General features: G+C 28.8%; 1 protein-coding gene across 1 annotated transcript in view; it reads left to right on the top strand.

Moving 5' to 3' along the window:
* Positions 1–760: 760 nt before the first annotated feature.
* The window catches only part of LOC129909081 (uncharacterized), a 64,717-nt gene continuing 49,905 nt past the window's right edge, over positions 761–15,572 (top strand). The window contains exons 1-2 of the mRNA XM_055986033.1: positions 761–876; positions 1,580–1,686. The gene's annotated coding sequence lies outside the window, so the exon portion shown is untranslated. The remainder of the gene's footprint in view (positions 877–1,579; positions 1,687–15,572) is intronic.

Below are 15,572 nucleotides of genomic sequence, written 5' to 3'. Positions count from 1 at the left end.
TTGTATACCTAACTCTAAAGTCCTGCAAAAAATGTAGGTTAGCAATTCTATAGATTTTTTCAATAGGTAATATAATTTTTTTTCTTTCCATAACAACACCATCAATGAGCTTTTTTTCGGCAAAATGCAACAATAGAAACAATAATAAAATAAAATGAAATAAAAAAAAATATATATATTTCAACCACATTATCATTTGTAACCAGTTTTTTAAGCTCAATCAGAGACAAAATATCTTACACCACATGCGAGAGTGTGGTTTACGTGCGTCTAGCAACTATATACCATTTATCACCAACAAAATATCAGGAGAGTCATCGTGGTATATTACCTGTTAGCTGTTTTTTTTCTGCTGCTACTGCTAACTTTGAAAACTCTACATGCATTCGGATCATGATCATTTCGTCGTCGTCGAGTTAAATCAAGTTGGTCTTATACTTCTCCTTATACCTTTATAACTTTACCTACATACAAAAAAAAAACATCGGCCATGCCATTTCCATGAGACGACTTATGTTTAGCATTTAACAGTAAAGCGCCAATGCCGCCACAACACCACCACCACCCCCTATATTACCATCACCATGATCCCCATCATAGCTTTTTTGTATTTTTACTTGAATTCGCGATCAAAATGTGTAGAGTATACACACACACTAACTCAATTACAAATACTAATAAACAGACAGACAACCAGACAAGCCTAAGAAAAGAAAAAAAAATAATAATATCTTTTATCCAAGACAACGGCAACAGCAGCAGCAGTTACCTGTGCCTGACTTTTATATCTCCCACTGCCCATAAGTCTGCAGCTCAACTTCAGTCTGCAAATAGGCAGCAAAGTGATCGGCGTTTGGTTTAAAAAAGCACTTCTTGGTAAATCGATCGGAATATATAGATAAAATAATTATTATATTTTTTTTTTTTTTTTTTGGCTTTTTCTTGTAAATTTATTTTCCATTTCATTGATCCATACCCTCGGGATTTATTTTTTGTAATAAAATTTGACAAAAATCGGTTCAACCTTGGATTTTCTTTTATTTTTTTGTTGGTGAAAATTGTTTTTTCTTTCGCGAAAATCTGACGAAATACAAAAAAAAAAAAAAACTACTTTTTCCTCGCGATCGTTATAATTTTTTTTTCTTCTGTTTTCCTTTTGTACTCTTTTTAAAAATTGTTCATAGTTGAGTGGCTGAGTTTTTCATTTACTTAAATTTTCTATTTCATTTTTTTTTACTATACTTCTTCTTTTTGCTGCAAATTTTCTTTTATTTTCTTCTTTGTTTTTCCTGATTTTTTTTTTCTTTTTCTGATTTTCCTCTTTATTTTCATCATCTCTCTGGCTTTTTATCATCGTCATATTGTTTAAAAAAAAATTAAAGAAAAAAAAAAGAAAAACAACCATCTTTGTCCATTCCTGCATTTTATTAAAGTGATTGTTTGTGTTAAAGTGTAGATTTTTTCCTTCCATTTTCTTCCATAATAGTGAATAAAAAATAAATAAATAAATTACTTTTAAATTTAAATTAAAACACAACAAAAATAAATTAAAAATATTTATACAAAATTTAAAATACAGTTTCGTGGCAAATTCAAATTACTGGAAACTAGCGTCATCGCCGAGTGTGGAAAAACTTCGCACAAATTTGGATAAATTTTTTCAAACTTTTCATTTTTCGTTTGAAGGTAAGATTTTCTTGAACTTTTCCATATTTTTTATTTTTTAATTAATTATGTGCTTAATTTTAAATAACATGAATACTCAATTATATTCAAGTTGAAGTTGAGAGAATGTAATGGAAATTCGCCTGAGGCATGATTTATGATTGATTGGAGTTATGTCAACGTAACGCTATAACGTACAATTTTTTCTTACTTAACCTTAACATTTTATATTTTTTAAAAAACCCAAAGACAGGTGTTGAGATCATTAAAATGTAGAAAAAAAAGAAGTAATGGTGTTTCGCCCATAAAATACGCGTTGAAAACATAACTAAAATGTATTATTTAATTCAGTAACGTTCCACTCAGTTAAAAATTATCTTTGCGGCAACACACAAAAAAAAAACAACAACAAAAAAACACAGGCAACTAAAAATGATAAGGTTTCGTAAATTTAGTTATTTGATTTATTTTAATTTTTTTTTCTTCATCCACTGGTTGGAAATACCTGTTGTTGTTTTTGTGTTAAGTTTTTAGTTGAGATTGTGATAGTGTGTGGAATGGCATGGCAAATGTTGCAAGGCTTTGAAACAGCAGGTTTTTTTTTTTACTTTCAGTTTTATGTTTTTATGTGTTTTATATTTTTTTGAATGAATTTAGCGCATATCTTATAATAAGATTGACATTTTGTTGAGATATTAATTTTATAATACACAAAATAAATGATGGAAGCTTTTATAGTTGTTGATTTTTAAGGTGTGATAATATTTGCAGACAGTTTTGAATAAGATATTTCGCAAAATTTTGTAAACAAAAATTTTTATTTGATTTTGTAATTTTAGTGCAATCGATATACTAACTGGATGTAATAATAGATGAGGCAAATGAATTGATTTGAAAATGCAAATATTTGACATATTTAAACGGGCGTGGTATTATGTGACAGAAGTTGAAAGATGATGTTTAATAGAAATTTAAACTTGTCGGGTATTTGAATGGGTGAATGTTATATGAACTTTATCGACAATTAAGCTAGTATACCAGTTTTGGTTTTCAAAAGAATTTCAATAAAAATATTTGTACTCGGTATCTTTTTTTTTAATAATCATTTTGTAATGATATAAATTCTCAAAAGTCAAATAAAATTAGAGCAAATCTTTTATGCTACTTTTAGAAAGAAATTCTTCTCTACTTTAACTAAAAAGAAGTTTAAATTATAATAGTGTTTTTAAGGTGAAAAGAGAACCGCTACGTTTTGAAAACATTCGCATTTCTTTTTCAAGATAGGAAATTAAAATTTTTAACAGTATCAAAAAACCCATACATTTTTGTTTTAATGGACTGTTCTAGTATAATTTTTCTGTATTTTTACTTATTTCATGTTTTTTGAAATGCAGATTACGAATTTAAAGTAATCAAGAAAAATCCGAAAACAAGTGTTCATTTCTGGTTTTTGGCTCATACTTGGAAAATTAAGTTCTTTTTTCAAAAGCAATTTGTGTTAAATTAAATATTTTACTTGCTGTTTAAAGCTAAAACTAAATCAAAACTCAAATCGGAAAAAAATACAAAAAAAATATTCAAATAATTTTAATTTTTAACAATCAATATATGTAATTTTTTTTAGCCATTTTGTACTTTTGCTTTTGTGTTTCAGTGTAGTTCTAGCTAAAGTCTTAATATTTTTTGTGCTACAAATTGGCTTCGGCTCAAAAATCGTTGAAAAATCCATTTAAATCAGAAGTTGTTGAAAACAAAATATACTTTTTTTCAAAGATTTTTAGGACCAAAAAGTGAATCAAATAAATTACATATTTAGGTATTTTGAAAACAAAAATTGCAATGCATAAAATATTTTTTCTTCAAAGTCTCATGGTCTCATTTTAAAGCTTTTCTTTGAATTATTGGTAAAAAGATAAAAATGCACTATCTGTCAACAAATTCCACTTCATTTTTTACTTGCTCTATAAGGCAAGTATTGGTTTCGTGTCAAAAAAAAAATTTCGAGGTTTTAATCAAAACTAACATTACGATGATGGAGAAGTCCAAAAAAGTGGGTTTCGTCATGACGTCCGTCGGTCTGTGCGTCGGTGCGTCCGTGCGTCCATCTGTACAAGTAGATACAGCCTAAACGGGTGGACGGATTTTCTTGAAATTTGGTATGGATGGTTTTTTTAATATCTCTCTTAGAACGTATACCTCCCATACAAAATTTTCGAGTTATTGCAATTTTCTCGAAAACGGCTCTAACGATTTTGATTAAATTTAACACACGTAATACTGTACATAGTTTTAACATAACTGCGTTTTTAGTTTTTCTCAAAAAATACGGATAGTGGAAATATGGTCTTTACATTTTTTTAAATCGCGGATGTCGGCTCTTCCCGTACATCATTATGGAGTTACCTATCCCAATTTTGTCAAAAATGGCTCTAATGATTTTGATAAAATTTTGCATACGTAATATTCAAAGTAAAACTGCATTTTTAGTTTTCCTCAAAAAAGTCAAATCAAATAAAAAAAAAATTATTTAACTAACATTTGGCCACCCTTTGGCGCTTCCCTTACATTAACCAAATTTCTTAAAAATTTATATAGAGGCAGCTCTTATAATCTACAAGTAAGCTAACATAAAAGTGCTTTGAACTGCAAGAGCAAGTACGTGCGGCCCCAGTCGTGCATTTTATTTTTTTTTTAATGTTGAATTTTCCAGATACTCTCTGTTTTAATTTCTTTATTTTTAACGACTTCCAAAATTTTTTTTTATATGTTTGTTACCTCATAGCTTTAGACTAAGTGAACCTATTTTGATAATTTTTTTTTGTATTGGAAAGCTGGTGCCTACAGTGTGGTCCCGTTTCAATTTCGTTAAGAGAAGAACCAAAAAACCCATGGAAGTAAGTTTTGTTGTTGATAAAAATGATTATTTTCCTAACATACTTCATATATGTGATTGGGACTTTATAAAGTGAACGTATTTTTTAAGTTCTTAGTTTTTGTTTCAAGCTTTTTAATGTTACTATTAACATTCATGTATGTCAATTACATCCTGATCAATTATCGTTTTTAGAGAACGCAAAGTTTGATTCCATTTTTTTTTTGCTTTGTATTGTTGTGTTGTGTTGTGTTTTTTTTACTGCTTAAGCAGTTTGACAACATCAGAAAAAAAGCCCTTGATTGTTCGTTGTCCGAAGAACATGACGGAAATCTTTTTTATCACCATGATTTAACGTGGAATATACACAGTTGAAAGGGTTTGTTTGTATTTAAAAACATTAACCCAAGTATGCATACTTTTTCATAAAAAATGGGAAGACAGTAACCTATCATTTTCACATAAATTTTTGGATGCTAAAATCAGCTATTAAAAGGAAATTATAATTTCATTTTGACTTTAGTAATAACTGCTTTTGAAATTTTAGTCAATTGATTAAAAATCTAAAAAACAAGGCAATTAACAACTAATTTATTCTTTTTCCTCAAAGTTTTCAAAAAAAAAAGAATTTTTAAGAATTAATAGATGAAGCCGGAAAAAAAACGGAGGAACTTTAAGAAAATTGGTTTTTCAAATCTCCCATAACTATTATGATGTGCTTGTGTAGTGTGCTGTTATAAGCGGCATTTGACTCGTCCTTTTCGTCATTACAAAATAAAAAATAATAAAATTGCTACGTGGCCTACTGTGATCATAACCCTTGTTTTGATGATACTTACTCCCTTTCCGTAAAAAAGTAGATTAGTTGTTAGAATTTTATGAGAAGCGGACTTTCATATATACCCGAACCTATAATGTTCAATAAAACTTCTTTTTCAAAACAATAAATCTGTCACTGCGAAGAAGCTTCCTTACATTTCAGAAACTAATCTTTGTCCAAAAGTGTTAATTCTTTGATCAATTCTAAAATAAGTCGATGTTTTATTCTCTTTTTAACTTTAAACAATGAAAAATCGCATTACACAATAATTAGATGAAAAGGATACAAAACACGCACACTTTTGAAACTCATTTTTCTACAACTTTGATCTTAATATTTTTTTTTTCTTTCTAAGATCAATCAAATTTTGATGGAGCCCTAAAGCTAAAGCTTATCCATTCATTAGACATAAGTTCTCCCAAATCAAAGAAAGAAAATAAAGTAACTCCAAAGAGTATTAATGACATGTATCAGTTTAAGTAACAAAATGTGTGTGTGCGGTTTGATTTTGTAATTTTATTTTTTTTTTTTTTTACTTTGCACTTGACCAGACATTCGAATCATTTATATAGCAGATATCAATGCGGAATTCAAAATTAGATAATAAAAAAAGGAGACAGAGACAACAACAACAAAAAAGTATAACGAATCCGTATATTACCACATCAATCACAATCACAAGTCACATTCAAATCAGCAATAATATACCAAATCCATCCATAATAAATGCCGACACAAAATCATTGTGTGATCTACAAAAGTATCTAATTACGTTTTGAAGTATATAGGTATTTTGTTATTGTTGTTGTTGTTATTTCCTCAACGTGCGTTGCTTGAATATATCGATCAGTGATCGGTTACACTCGAACGGATGGATGAACTTTCGTTTTCACGGGCTCTCGATTTATGAGCTTGATGGATTTGGGCTTTGCATCGAGTCACTCAGCCAAGTCGATTTAGGTTTAAAATTGCAAAACTCATCACATATTTCTTATGGTTGACTAATAAAACACTTAGCGAGCTATGATATCTCACTTCAAGAAATAAACGTGCGATGTGCACTTCAATTTTTTTGTTGTCGAATTTTTTTTTTTTTTTTTTTTCAAAAATGTTTTGTTTTGGCAAAACGCTTACCGGAAAATTTTTAACAATTTTGTGTGTGGTTTGAAATTAATTTAGAATTCGGAACAGGTGTTAGATGGAAAATAGATTTTGCCAAGTTTTTTTTTTCTAAGAAATTGAAATGAATGTTTTGTGGTGATTTTAGCTTAAAAGATGTATTTTATTTGCACTTTTCGACGAGGATTGAATTTTATTTTCTAAAAACTGTCATTTGAATTTATATGAAAAAGATTGTAATCTATTACAGATTTCACTTGAAAAAGTGATATATTATTTAAATTAGATTTTGTTAAAAAAAAAAATAAAGAAATAAAGTCTTAAATATTGGCACCTCTTTTGTTTTCAAAATTATTAACCAGAAAGTTTTTTTTGGTTATTTTAATTTTTTTTATGCATCCAATTATCAAATTTTTTTTTACAACTGTACACAAAAAAAATGGAATTTTCACAAAACATTTATTACCTATTGTCTGACCTTTTATGATTCGTTGATTTTCCTGTCTGAAAAATAAAATCTAAAAAAAAAAAAAAAATCAAGTTTTATGCAAATTTTTCCATTGTTATAAAGATGAGATACAAAAATAAACTTTCCGTGAAGAAGAGATTGTTATTTGTTTTTTATTTTTTTTTTCATCATCTTCTTCTCTTTTAATTTGAATATTGAATACCAAAATGCAACAACCGAATCTGCATTTATGTACTATTTTGAATACTAAGTGCACAAAATTGTTAATAGTACCAAAGCCACCTCCACAATAGCAGAAAATGCCAACAAAGTCATTGATTGATGGTTTAACTTTTGCAAAACACGTTCGAATAATATGTTTTTTTTTTTGTTGCTATATAAATATAGACTAGTATTTGTACCTGGTACACATCTACTCATCAGCCATCACCTTTAAAATTGAATAACTTAACATTTAATAAAGTGGCAATATTATAAATGTGAATGTTAGGGGTAGAAGTTTTAATTTAGAATATTAAAGTAATTAGAAAAATAATAATTATTTGTAATGTTACTAGCTATGTATAACCGTTTATAATTATTTAGTAAACAAATTCTGTTGAAATGAATCGATGTTAAATTTATAAAACTTTCAACATTTTTTTTACAACTTCCGTCCTAAAAAAAAATTATCTATCTATCGAGGTTTTTGCATTTTACAATCAAGCTATTTGAAGAATTTTAGTCCAGGTAAAATAGTACATAAAATCAAGAAATTAAAAAAAAATTGTTACACTCATGAAACTTGGCAAAAAATTTGCTTTTGGCTTTTTGGGACCAATTACAGATTTTACTGTCTCTTTGAAAAAAAAAACACCCTTTCACCAAATTTTTTTTATGAAAACTCTTTATTCTTGCTTTCTATCCCAAAATCAATGTTTTTACCAAATTTCATTAGGGTGACCCATAATTTTTGTTTTCACTCAAAAAAAAAAACACCCTTTTAACCATGATATTTTTATAGACACTTTAGATTATTGTTTCTTATCTTAAAAGTAACATAATTGCTAAATTTCAATAGGGTACCACTAATATTACTCTAGTAATACACATTTTTTTCAAATATACCCATATTTTCTCTACTTAAAAAAAAAAACACCCTTTCACATAAAAAAAATTTATAGACTTACATTATTCCTAATTACCATGGGAAAGAGAACATATATTTAATGAATTTCTTATACCAACCAAAACATTTAGACCAAGTTTTAAAAATTAATAAAATTTAAGTCAGCTGTTACGATACCTTCCTTAAGTTGTGTGTGAACAACTTAACCCATTAAAAAAACACTCTTTGCGTGTTACAATTTTTTTTTAATGCCTATTTTACCTGTACTATTTTGTTTTATTTTTTGTTTGATATTTTTGTTTTACACGGAAAAATAGGCCACCTAAATTGAGCGGAATTCTGTATGGTTTTTTGGATGACTTTCGTCTTAAATTAAGCCGAAATCCTCTAAATTTAAGATGAAAATTTTTTTAATATCGTAAAAAAAAGAAAATTAAATTAAGAAGATTTCCGCTTAATTTGAGACGAAAAAATGCAGATATCCGCTTAATTTTAGGTGGTTTTAGCTGCATTTTTTAATTTCAGATCTCTGGGGAATTTTCGGCTTTAAAAATTGTTTCTTAGACAATGTCATTACAAAATCAAAACATATAAGGAAGCTAACCTATACGCAAGATTATAAGTGAATCGGGCCCATTTATACCTATCACAATATACACGACGTTGACACTCTGAACTTATATTGTGTTTATTTATAACTCACGATCCAAATTATTATACCTTAAAATGTTTATTGTAAAACCAAGTTGCCTGACAAATTATTTCCATTCACCTTCTTAAAACTCATAACACAAATTCAAAGTCTTGCCAAAAGCTTTTCCATTGTTTAAGTTCATTTTAATGTGAATTTATCTACTAGGTATTTCCTGGTTGTGAAAGGTGGCCTGTAGTGTCTTCTCTACAACAAGATGTCAAATCAAATCACTATATCTAATCTAAATTGCCCTTCAATTGTTACCCGGTTTGTGGTTTCCTATGGAGCAACTAAAAATAAACAAGTTGAAAAACCATCACATTAACGGTACCAGGTTTATATAGAAAGTGAAATGACTTTTAATACAAAAAATAATTATATAAACTGTGCTAATTAATTCGAACATTTTGGATTCCAAAAATTAAAAAAAAAAATAATAATAATAAACAAACAAATATTATTCAATCGACCTTGGGTTAGTTGATGCTTCTTTTAGACTCTATAGCTTAGCAACTTGTTCGACATTTCTTTCACATATCTAGTTCTGTGTTGGAGTTTTTAATTTTATTGAAATTTTGTATGCTGATGTGATTGCCATCATAATTATTTAACCGTCATTCGGCGTGGAGTTTTGTGATTATGAATGACCTTTAAAAAAAAAAATATACAAAACCTGTATTATGATAATTAGTTTTGAAAAAATAAAATCAGGTTTTGTTTTGAATAAGTTGTTTTAATATTTTTCAGGCCCACTAATTATATTTGTAATTATAACAAAAATTATAAACTACATTATAAGTTTTTTTTTTAATGAAATTTTTAATGTTGGTAGATAAATAATAATCTGAATAAGAAATTGTACAAAAAAATAATTAAAAACAAATCTTATTTAATGTGAAGTAAATAATGTTCTTAAGCTAAAATAAGAAAAAAACACATACCAATGGTTAATTTACAATAATCACGAATTCATAACTGAGCTGCGACTGGTTTCTTCAATACAAAATTAAATTTTTAAAAACAATATCAAGGTTGAATTCATAAATGCCGTTTATACACTTTGCATAACTAATAAATGCAATGCAAAGAACTAATTGCCTTGGGAAAAATGGGAGTTCTTTTGAGTGAAGCTCTTAATAAGTGTTAATATTTGTAAATGCAATGGATTAACACAAAAAACTACAAATAATTCATACACGAAGAAAAAAGACCACCTAAAAACAAACGGATTCCATATTATTTTAAGCGGAATTCTGCATGGTTTTTTGCCAAGATGACATCCGTGTTCAATTAAGTGGAAAAATCTACTTTCTTGAATGTGCAAATTTAAAAGAAATCCACTTAATTTAAGCTGAAAATTATCTTATTTTTATGTGGAAATATTTTAATTAAAAAAATGGCATCCGTACAACTGATGGGTTACAATTACAAGTGCATTACCATCAGCTTATCAAACTGTTGGAAAAAAGTATGATAAACTGCAACTAAAGCTGAAATCTTTTGTCGTTTTTTTTTTTAAGATGAAGATTTATATTAAAATGAAAATGAAGTTCACCTTTAATTTAAGCGGATTCCACTTACTTTAAGATGAAATCGTATTGTTTTAAGGGAGGGAACCCCTCTGGACGACAGTTTTTTTAATAATTTTGTTTGGAAAACCGCAAGCATTTATTGAAATTTGGAAAAGAATATGATATTATTGACATTATGAAGTATTGATACAATTTGTTTTTAAGTAAAAAAAAAAACAAAATGGAGGCTTTTTAGCTATTTAAAGTTGACGCCTCGAGTTTGCGCCGTGCAATGCCCTGGTCCAGAAAATTATTTATAATCAAAAAAGTAATTTTTTTCCAATAAAATATATTTATACGCATAGCATGAACCTAAATTTACTAAAAACAAGTGTAAAATAAAAATTAGAGACCAAAAACACGAAAAAGCACAATGTTTCTTTATAAAAAAATTGTTAAAAAAAATATTTATTGTAAAAATTTTGTTGAACTTTTAGGTTCATGCAATGGCCAGTTAGGTAACGAGTAATTTGCACTTTATTTCAAGTCGAAAGCTTCATTAGTTTTTGAGTTACGTAGCACGGCGCGGAAAAAAACGCGTTCCCAGAAAAATGCTTTTAAAGTTTTCGTTTTCGTACTATGGTGGGCTCGGAGCGCACGGATTTTGGGACTACTTAGGAACTTATGATTCTTTATTTAAGGCTAAGACCACTGAAAATAGTTTCTTCGGTTGATAAATGAATTTATTAGGGAATAAAAAAGTAATGCAAAAATAAAAAATTCCAGAGAGATTTCCCCCCTTAAGAGGATAGAATTTAAGGAGGTCATCAGCTCATTTGAAGGTCCCCTTTTTATCTTCGTGGAAAACAGATGAAAAAACAAATCTATACACAAATTCTAAACATATTTCCACTGGAGATTACTTTCTATAATAAATTTATGACAGCGTAAAAATAATAATTTTCGAATTTTGATTCTAGTCTCGTCTTACGTCTTTGTAAATTACTCGAAAATTGTATTGTTGCGAAAAGAAGGACGATTTCAAGCATGGAATTTTGTCAAAACTTATTTCACAAACACTTACTCATTATTTTATTATGTGAATTTTCATTTGATCATTGGATTCCACTCTCATAGATAACATTTTCTACAAATTAGTTGAGAATATTTTATTTCACAGTCATCTTTGTTGTTAAAATAAGTTCTTAGTCAGAGGTATTTGAAAATGAAATCAATTAGGGTCAATGTGGGTAAATGTAAACAATTTAATGCTTTTTTTTTCTTCTGACTTCAGATTTTAATATGTTTTCACGGAACAACTTCACAGGTATCTTCAAATGCAAATATGAAATGATGGCAATTCTTCTTTATAAATATAAACAAATATTTCCCAAATTGTTGAAATTACAGTCAAATATGGCATGTTTACAAATACCCCACCATGTTTGTGTTTTTTTACAAATTCGGGGTAAATGTGAACACTGATTTAAAATTTAGAATTTCCTCTTTATCATATGGATAACGACTTGAAAAACGTTCAAGAAGGTATTTGACAAAAACTTTTTCAAATTCCAATAAAAGTTTTTGTTTTCTTCCTTTGATTCTTTATATAGGCACCCAATATGCATCCTGAGCACCTCTGAACATCATATTTTTTTTTATTTTTACGTCAAAGACCGATTTTGCAACATCATCCACTGAAAATGATGGATTTGGCAACTTTAAAATATGACTCCACGGCACTTTAGCAATAGTAATTGACTAAAAATACTTTATTTTTATTAAAACAAATAATTTCAGCAAAAATATATGTTTATATTTACCCCCAGAATACGTTGTTTACATTTACCCATTATGAAAAATATTCTGGGGTAAATTTAAACACATGCAAATCGACATAAATGTCCTGTATTTTAAAATTTGTTTGTTTCACATAGAATCTACATCAAAATTCAAAACTAAAAAGTATTTGCAAATTATACTGACTTAATTGAATCTGCAAAAATATTTAATATTTCTGAAAGACTAACGACTTGTTTGGCACTTTAAAAAATTATCTTTCACGGAAAATACGCTCGTCGAATGAATACTCACTTGACAACATTGAGTTTGACGTATAAGTTAAAAGATACATGCGTCCGCGATTTGTACTTATGTATACGTCACAGAGACTTAACTGAAGCTTGTTATGAGCCATGTTCTCATTTACCCCTGTTTACATTTACCCACATTGACCCTATTTGTGACTGCGTTACTTAAAAGCTTTGATGTACTATGACATGATTAATTCGACATTTGTCAAACTTCCAACCTTTAAAAAAAAAACTAAAGTGATATAATTGCCATTCTATTGTTTGAAAAATGTCATCTCACAAAATGCAATTTGACAGATTCGTGTGCTTTACCAAAATGCAATATGATCTCAATAAAAACTACTTTCAAATTTATTTAACTACAAACAATCCAAGTATAATGAACCTGTCAATAATTGCAAAATTCTTCATTCTCCATTGCACTCACTTATAAACCAAAATCACACTATCTACGTCATTCAATAATACAATTTATTTAACACATTAAAGAAGTGTCTTCAAGTTCGATTACAAACACAAAATGTATGTTTGTAGTTAAAAATCGTGCTTCTGCCAAAAAATTAAATTTCAAATTCCGGTATAACAACGATGAGAGTTGCAACTTGCAATTCATATATGAACCAAACGATTAAATGAATATCCGCTTGTTCGAGTGAATCATTATAACTTGCATTCAATTATAATTGAATTTCCAAACAAACATGGTAGCACACTTGTCTTGTGCTTGAAATAATGTCCGTTCGTTGTTTTTGTGTTGAACGAAAAAGTGACACACACCAAAGAGTGAAAACTTTTACTTTGCAGCCATTATGGCATAAAGTATTTAAAATCAAATTTATAAAAATGGCTAACAACTGGAAGTTATTATCATAAATAATAATAAAAAAAAATTGAAGTTGTTTTTTTTATCGAAATCGGAACATAACAATTTTTCTACTAAACGGTTCAAAATAATCAAGACAATTTGAATACCTACAGCAGTGGCGTACGTTGAGTCGCCGCCGGGGCCTTGGGGCAAGACTAAATTTTCGGGCTCCTTTGATATTTGGGGACCCCTTAGATACAAAAAAAAAGTACGTATACGCCATACATTTTTTTTGTATGGCTTATTTTTTTTTAGGTTTATTTTAAAGTTTTAATATGTTCGTAATGCACTTTGTTATACTTACTTAAAATGTCTATCATAAAAGTAGTAAATACTTGTACTAGGGGCCCCCAAAATTAAATATTTAGAGGCCCCTAAAATAAATTTTTTTTTAGCTTAGAATTGATAGTTCTGAGGGCCTCTGTTCTGAAGTAATATTCGGAATCCCACCAATAACGTAATGTTTTTATTTTGGGCCCTGATTTGTTTATGTTGGGGCCCCTGAAATGATATTTAATTTTCCATTTGATTGTTTTGAAACACTGAAGTAATAGCTTTTAAGGATCCTCAAATAATATTTGTCATGCCCTCAGAAAATTTGATAAATATTTTTGGGCTCCTGAGTAATAAATTTCGGGGCCCCCAAATTAATATTTGATTATCCCTCAACTAACGGGGTTCCTGAAAAATTATTTTTTGGGACCCTTCATATAATATTTTTGGAGCCCCGAAGTCATATTTTTACTAAGCAAATCAATTAACAAATAATGTAATTTAATTTAAGAAACAATTTTTTTTTTATTTAATTTTTTTTTTACGACCTGAACTAAAGGCTTTTGGGGCCCCTGGCCTGAAACTGTTTGCTTTTTTGGGGCCCCTAATGTATTATTTGTGGTTGCAAAGATTTTTCAAGTAATATAAAGATAAACTAAGATAAAATTATAATTTTTCTTTTAAAAAAGCAGTTTATTTTTTTGGGGCCCCTGGGGTAACCTTTTTTTTTAAATCAATATATATTGTGTGGTTACCAATGCATTATACATTACACTGAATGACATAATTTATCTACCTTGTATCCGAAGTGATTCAAATACATTTTAATTTACTTCGTAACTTAATTTATGCTCACAGTTTCCTTCTTTGCATTGTCTCCAGTGGAGGCCCTGGGGTCGGTCGGGGGCCCCGGGGCGCCGCCCCGCTTGCCCCAAGGGAGTGTACGCCCCTGATCCTACAGTATGCATCAATTAATTTAAATCGCCCTAATGTATGAAAATCAGCATTATTATGTTAAAAAAGAAGAATATTGTTCAAGATGATATCTTACCCAAAATGTTCACTGAATATGAAGTGTGAATCTCAATTAGTTGAGTTTTTTTTTTTTTTTGTCTAAAAAGGTTATGAAGCTAATCACTATACTCATCGTGCAATTTACACACGCAATTAACAGTTATTCACTTAGTTTTTTGAAGCCTAATTTCATTTTTGTTTAAGATAGTAAATCACTGTTGATATTTTCTACTTTTTTTTTCTTTTTTTTGGAGTAAAGTATCTCATTAGTGATGGTATTTTGAACAATTAAGCGCCATTGTGTTGTTTGTTTCATGATACTTATGTCAATAGATCACGATGTCTCTTCTCTGCTGTGCTCAAAATGAAAATGTAAGTGAGAGCAAAATATAGATTGCAGACACAAATGTAGGACGTTGGCTTTCACGACTTTTAGTTTGAGCATACAAACTTGTAGTGTATATTGTTTTTAATGTTGATAAAATATAAAATGCGGAACCATGGGTTTTTTAAGGTAGAGGAAAGTGGTTTTTAATGACCTACTAAGGTAAAATGGCCTCCTTGCTAGAATCAGAAGGTTTTTCTAAATACAATTTCTTAATTTGGCTGCACCCAAATATGCAAAATTTAGCAACTTCAAGCCAAGTCTCTAAACATCTCAAAAAGTATAATAATAATACCTATTTTGTGAAGAATTTTTTTTGACAAAAAACTCTATAAAAAAAATTTGGGGGTGGTACAAACTGATGATGGTTCAAATTATAAATACACTGGACTATTGTGGGATATCGTTAGCCGACACCAGCCATCAGTGAAGGAAGTAGGTACCGTAATCTCAGTTTTATTTTTATTAAAAAATTGTTCTATTGTACTATTTTTACACGGTACTTTTTTTATAGAAAAAAGAGGTTGTCTGAAAAGCCGGTTTACGGACGATGATTTTACGTGATAACGTCGTAAGAAAACAGGTTGTGTGCTTTTGTTTAAAATGAGTCAATTGCAGAGTTTATTTATTTCAAACAATCACAATTTACAAGAAAAAGCTAAAAAAATTACCTTTTTTTCTTTT

Source organism: Episyrphus balteatus, chromosome 2, assembly GCF_945859705.1.
Source record: "Episyrphus balteatus chromosome 2, idEpiBalt1.1, whole genome shotgun sequence".
Taxonomy (NCBI): domain Eukaryota; kingdom Metazoa; phylum Arthropoda; class Insecta; order Diptera; family Syrphidae; genus Episyrphus; species Episyrphus balteatus.
The sequence above is the reverse complement of the archived record's forward strand: the minus strand, read 5'-3'. Positions and strand labels throughout refer to the sequence as shown.